We start from the raw sequence: 6,039 nt of genomic DNA, 5'->3' as shown, positions 1-6,039 counted from the left end.
AGATTGCCTTGCAAGATTGTGCAAGAAGACATCTTCTATAATTTCATACGAGCATATGAATATGCATGTTTTTTCCGCTATTATTTACACGACTGGTGTCATTTTTGTATGTTTAAATTTCATACAACTGTATGTCTCTTCTTTACTGCTAGGCTTGTTTTGGGTATGTATCTGACCCCACTCACTTTATTTTGTTTACCAAATCTCCCAGAAGCCCAATCCAACTTTATCAATGATTTAATGAGTCGTATGTCAAAACTCATACACAACCATTGAATTATACATCCTAGACGACAGTTAAACAAAAATTAACGAAAAACTAAACAAATAAGCATGCAAGCGATAAAACTAGATGCGAAAGTGCAGTTTTATACGGATTTGATGCATAAAAAGGAATAAACATAACAATTCTACTTAACATTATAATATAAGACGATGTCATCTGTCAAAATCTAAGTATTTTTTACGTAGATTTATTGACCATCTTGTACTAACATCATAAAGAGAATGATGATTTATACGGATGTTATGATTCAGCAGTTTAAGAATAATATACAATTGAAATCATATCACAACTTAATTTTAGGGGTATGTTACCCAAATTCTTACCAGGTAAGCGCTTACAGTAGGAATCAATACTATAATTTATTTTATTCGGATAAAATTGTAGTACATCAAAAGGTATCATATGCAACAATTTACCTAGTAAGTGCTTACTCGAGTAAGAGTCGTCACTCTCACTTACCGGGTAAGACTCTCAATCTTTATCATCGTTCTTATCGAATAAGATTCTTGACCCTTGCCATATTCATCAAGATAGAAAAATTGTCCAGTAAACACTTACCAGGCACGCTTTTAATAAACAACCCCTTATATTTGTTAACTGTTTATAAAAATAATTTTCTTACATACGCTTATTTTTAATTTTTATAATTATATTTGCCTTAAAATGGTTTTATTTACATATTTTCAACTTCAAAAATCCATAAGAATGATTTTCTAAGAATTAACTAAAACCATTAAAAAACAAATGGTAAATTGCATGAAAAAGTAATGTACTTTAACTTGATTCTTATTTTGGGTAACGTATTTTCAAAACTTCCATTTTGGTACTCAAAATGTAAAAGTTTAAAATATTTAAGTACCCGGATAATCGGTTGAGGACTAATTTTAAATTAAAAAGAGACTAATTTTAGATTAAAAAATATATATGTCACTGAACACGTCAGCAAATATTACTAAGTTGGATATCACATCACTTGCCACATCAGCATGATAACTGTTTATGTTTCAACCGGTTACCCGGATACTTAAATATTCAAAACTTTACATCTTAAGCATCAAAATAAAAGTTTTGAAAGTACATTACTCAAAATAAGAATCAAGTTAAAATACATAACCAGATATAAAATAATATATTTTATATGAAGAATCGATAAAAAAAAATAAGTATTCATAATAATTTTTGTCAGTGTTTTGATCGTTGATATTTTCAACATGACTTTATTGTTTAAAAAAAAATGAAGTATCCTAAAAAAATTGACATTCAAACGAAAAAAAATACGTTAGAAAATATTATAACATTGTCATTGATAATTACCTTCCGATATCAAATAATCACAAATGAAATACAATGACCTAAACAATATTAAGCGAATTAGGGACTATTTATTAAACACTTACTTGGTAAGTGTTTATCAGATAAATTTCCTCATCGGATGAATATTAGAAGGGCCAAAAATTTTACTAAGAGCGATGAGAAGGATGGAGGGTCTTATCCGGTAAGTGAGGATAACGACTCTTACTCAGGTAAGCGTTTACCCAGTAAATTGTTGCATTCAATGTTTTGATGTACTAAAATCTTACGCATCAAAATAAATTATAGTGTTGACTCCTATCGGTATTTGGATGAAATGTCCCTTAATAATTTTTAGAGTAAATGTCTGTGTGTTTTTTTTTGTCAAAAATAATATTTTTCATCCCTACAGTTTTGAAATTACATGTTAACCATTGTGGTTTAGAAAAACGTGCTGGTTTGGTCCATCCCTCTAACCGTCGTTAAAAAATCCGTTAAATAAAGAAACCTTTTTGCTGGTTTATCGATTTTTTTTTGTCTTTTTACTCAATAAAAAACCACAGTGATCAAAACCATACAATTGATTTTGATTTATTAAAAGAAAAGGAAATCGATAAAGGATGAAATACTCCTTAATCAACGGAGTTTTTAACATCTGTTAGAGGGAGAGACCAAAAAATCACAATGTCTAATGTTTTTTTTATTAATTAGTTTTAAGAAAACCATATAAAACCTTCTTTCCATATGAATATCACAATTTAGGTATTTTAATCCATAACAAGATCTTAAACTTTAACCAAAGGTCTTTGCTCTAACGGTATCTGAGCCTCTTGTTTTCTAGAATATCAAGGGTTCAAACCTCACCAATGGTGACAAAGATGTGTGATTTATTTGTTACATTTACCGTATAATATTATATTATATACTTCAAAAAAGAAAGATCTTAAACTTTCATTTGATCCGTGTGACATAACTGTAACGATATTTTAATGTCAACGTCTATGTTTCCGTTGACATATTTCGTTTCATGGTTTGAAGTTGTTGGGGCTCGGTGCTGCATGTTTATTTGTTTTTATTTCTTATAAAAACTTGTGTTCTTGAACCTTCTTGTTTGTATTCGTTTTTTAAATTCCTGTTACGTACCGTTAAAATAAACTGTTGTATATCACAAAATTCAGTATTAAAGCTTAACGACTAGTTTTATTTTTATTTAAGACTTAATTCCCGTCTCATGTTTGTTTTGTCCTTGTCTTTTTGGGTGACTCCGCTTCTTTGTGTTTTGTTTTACATCTTATAGAAAAGATGGTTTTGTATCTTTTTGGTGAATATTTTGTATTTTAATATTACTAGAAGAGTATTCGTGCAATGCAGCGAGACACATCTCGATTTTAATATTCTATTTTATTATTTGTCTATGTCGATGTTATAATACGATTTATGTGTTTTTTAAAAAACAATAATGATTTTATTTTTGAATAAAATATAAATTTGAAGATATCATTAAAATTTGAAAAAAATATATCAATGTTAATATCAAATCAACTATTTAAAATTTCTTATTTTTATGTAATTTATTTATTTTATTACAATTTAATTTAAGTTTAATAACAAAATACTTTATTTTTTGTTTAATAATATAACATTTTATAAATATAATAATTAAGTATTATGTTAGAACTCAATGATTATCCTAATTATATTTTAGATTTTTTATATTTAAAATGAGATATTTATCTTGTATTTGATTATGTTTATCTGTAGATAGTTACACGAATTCTGATATGGAGTTTTAATAAGTTGTTTACGCACAATCTACTTGCAATATTGAGTTTTAAGTAATATGCATTAATAAACATTACTTTACGCATAAAAAGTGGTTTTTAAKAGTYTTTGTCAAATACTTTATAATATAGTATAGATATTGTTGCTTTTAAAAAAGAGTCAGATGAACGAAATAGTAATTTACTTTCACAAATTTCCTTATTATAAGATTGTACTTTCACTTTTTTCTTATTTTAGATTTTGTAATATTGTTAAATTATTAAATAACTTAGAAAATTTATAATTATATTAATGTATTATTTAAATAATATCTTAAACAAAAATTTAAATACAAATACGATATATATTTTTTCCAAAATAAATATTTTGTTTGTAAAAACACATAACACTTCTTATTTTTCTTGTTTATAAAATACATTTTTAATTTTTTTTTCTAAAATATAAGCGATATAGATTGTGATTTACAAGTCTTCTTAATATTGTTATATGAATGAATAATTTATATTTTTACGATTAATTTTATTTATTTATTAAATAATATGTAATGTTAATTTTTATAAAAATATATTACTGTAATAAGAAACGTCACATCAATAATATGTTATACGTGGATGTTCCATGTGGACAATAACATGACATGACTACCTGATAACATGTGACATACCATCTTAATTCAAATAAAAAATTACTCATTGTTATAATGAGTAAATTTCAAAATACAATATTTTATTAAATACCAGTTTAAAAGTATACTGATATAAAAAAATATAATACTATAATAAAAAAATTCATGTTTCATGCAATTTAATGTTACATTTTAGGAAAAAATATGTTCAAAGATTGACCATAAAATGAGTCCATGTTCTAGATATCAGGAGCAACTTGTATCATTTAATTATTGGTTTTTTGTTTCCTTTGATTATAATTTTTTTAAGTTAATTATAAAACCAGTCCCTCAATTTATAGTCGATATACAGTTATAGTCCATTTTTTTTTCTCATTTATGCTTCTTATACTTAGCTGCATTTCACTAACTAGCTGATAAATTAGTTATTTTTAGGTGTCGTTTGTTTTTTAAGAGGTGTTGAAGTCTGAATTTACTTATGATTTTTAAGAGGTGGTGCTGAAGTCTGAAATCTGAATCAGCCAGACTGTTTGTTTTTACGTCTGAAATCTAAAATTTGAATAAGTCAATAGATTTAAAATTAGTTGGTAAGGTAAATGATAATGTAAATATGACATAAAATAATACGGTGAAAAATTAACTAAAAAATATATGGGACATGAAGAAAGGTTGGAGCTCATTAAAACCATTCAAATTTCTTTGTAAACCAAACAAATAGATTCAAATTCCTTAACAAATTCCATTTCAGTGTCTGCCAACTAAACAAGTGGTTAAACCTAACAACATTTCATTTCAATTCATTCAAAGTCAAATTCTTTTGACAGATTCCATTTCATCCAAAAACATTATGCGAACCAAACGCCTCCTTAGCTTATGACAAACCAAAGGGAACTTTTTTAATAAGTTCAAAAAATAAGTTGGTTTATAATTGTCAAACATGGCCTTATATCTCGTCTTAATGAGCCAACCAAGTACGGCTAATACCTCTGGTAATCGTGGTTAAAAACGACATATGATTTTTTTTTATTAACCTGGATATCCAACCCACTATGCGAGACGACTAATCCTTGGGCAACCACTTGCTTTGCAGATAGCCCGGAGTCACCGCATTTGAACATCCGTGGCCACAAGAGGATTTTTATTCCTCATTGGATTTGAACCTGAGACCTCCTGATACTTTTGACATTTTGAACCAAGCTCAAACCAATCAGGCACCACCCTTATAGTTGACATATTAATTTTTAATCAACAAAAAAATAAAAAGATAATGAATATCTATTGAAGATATGAAGATTTTGTGAAAATAAAAATGAATTATGATTTATGTTTTTATCTGTGTTTCAAACTCTGATTTATAAAGAATTAAGGTTGTTTAAAATCCTGCACAAACTGTACAACCTGCTTACACCGCATTAAACTGTACAATTTAGAAGTTAGAACTTGTGTTACTGCTTCCAGTTTATATTTTGTTTATACCGTACTATGCGACTTGGTTTGTGGTTTTAAACAACCAAACCACGATTGTAACACCACGAGTTGTCATTGTTGTGTATTGCCACTTTCCATCTTGTATGTGGAATATGAAACATGAAAACTACGAAACTTCACAACACCAATTTAATTATACGGGATACGCCGATGATATTTAGGTATAAGCTGCCACCGCATCGTATTTTGCTGTCTTTATTTTACGATACAAGGCATCCACAGTTTGGTTTGTGGTTGCGAAAATGTACCCTGAACATGTGATTTGGTTGACTGTTTCACCTCTAAACTGCACTGCACGATGAACACCCCCAAAAAGTATAAGAAAAAACTTGATATATATGAAATGCAAAAAATAAAAAATCAATAGACTAATGGGCATAAGACTATAAATCCAAGGGTATATTTGTAATTTACTCTAAATAGTGTTGGTGGCTTCTTTCCAAGTTGCAATATAATTATACTAAATTCTAATTTAATAATCCAAATAATATATGTTTCTCTAATTCACATACATTTTCATATAATTAAAATAGAAAAACTAATTTAATATTGTTAATAAAATTGGTTT

Source organism: Cynara cardunculus (genome assembly GCF_001531365.2).
Source record: "Cynara cardunculus var. scolymus isolate 2C chromosome LG 7, CcrdV1, whole genome shotgun sequence".
NCBI classification, from domain to species: Eukaryota; Viridiplantae; Streptophyta; class Magnoliopsida; order Asterales; family Asteraceae; genus Cynara; species Cynara cardunculus.
The sequence above is the reverse complement of the archived record's forward strand: the minus strand, read 5'-3'. Positions refer to the sequence as shown.